Below are 987 nucleotides of genomic sequence, written 5' to 3'. Positions count from 1 at the left end.
CCACAGACATCTTCACCACTAGGCCATGTCCCCAAGTGTCACATCTAGACATTTTTGAACACTTTCAGGGATGGTGATTCCACCACTTCCCTTTGCAGCCTGTTCCAATGCCTGACCACCCTTAAGCATCCCCAAGATGAAAACAGTGGCAAGAATTGATGGATCAAAAGGCAGTTTTCATCCAAATATGACCTGTCCCTTGTTACACTGCTAAAACAAATGGAAAAAAAAATCCCCTCTGGACACATGATAATGTTCTGCCTACTGAAAGCTTCTCAGAAACTTGATTTGTACTCATTAAGAAGCTGGGAGGATTTAAAGCTGGTTCATCACCTGGATTCCATCCCCCAGGGCAGCAGGGCTGTAGGACATCTGAGATGATGGCACGGCTTAGGTGATCACTCCTGCCACCTCTCCAGCTCTGTGCCCTCAGCAGCCTCAACAGCCCCAAATCCCCAGCTAAACCCACCCTCTGCTGCAGCATCCCAGTTGCAGAAAGCCTTTTATCCCCCTTTCCAAAAAAGAGGACTTGCAAGGGTGTGTTGGTGGTCCCCAAGGGGCAGTGGCCAGTCGGGGTCAGGGGCCAGGAGCTGCAGGGCCGGCTCAGCACAGCACAGGGAGGCATCTGGGGGGAACACACGGAGTCAGTTCAGTACAGGCCTTCTTTAATAAAAACATGAGTCAGCTGCTGGCGTGGGCAGTGGATTTTCTAAACATCCCCTCATATCCTGAGAAAGGGGAAAAAAAAAAGAAAAGGGGGGGGGGCTTGAGGGGGGGAAAAAGAGAAAGAAAATAAAAGAAAAAGAAAACAGAGGGAAAGGCCAGAATTGAAAGCAGACACAGGGAGAGAGCAGCTCCTTCCCCCCGATTTAAGGAGGCGATACTCGGGCTGGTCCGGGCTCCTTTTGTTCCTTGTTAGCCGGGCCCTCATCGCTCGCCCCATCGCAGCCCGCAGCAGAACTCCCCTCTCCTTGCAGCCACTTTGGC

The sequence above is a fragment of the Anomalospiza imberbis genome, chromosome 15, assembly GCF_031753505.1.
Source record: "Anomalospiza imberbis isolate Cuckoo-Finch-1a 21T00152 chromosome 15, ASM3175350v1, whole genome shotgun sequence".
Classification (NCBI taxonomy): Eukaryota; Metazoa; Chordata; class Aves; order Passeriformes; family Viduidae; genus Anomalospiza; species Anomalospiza imberbis.
Note: the sequence above shows the minus strand (reverse complement) of the source record.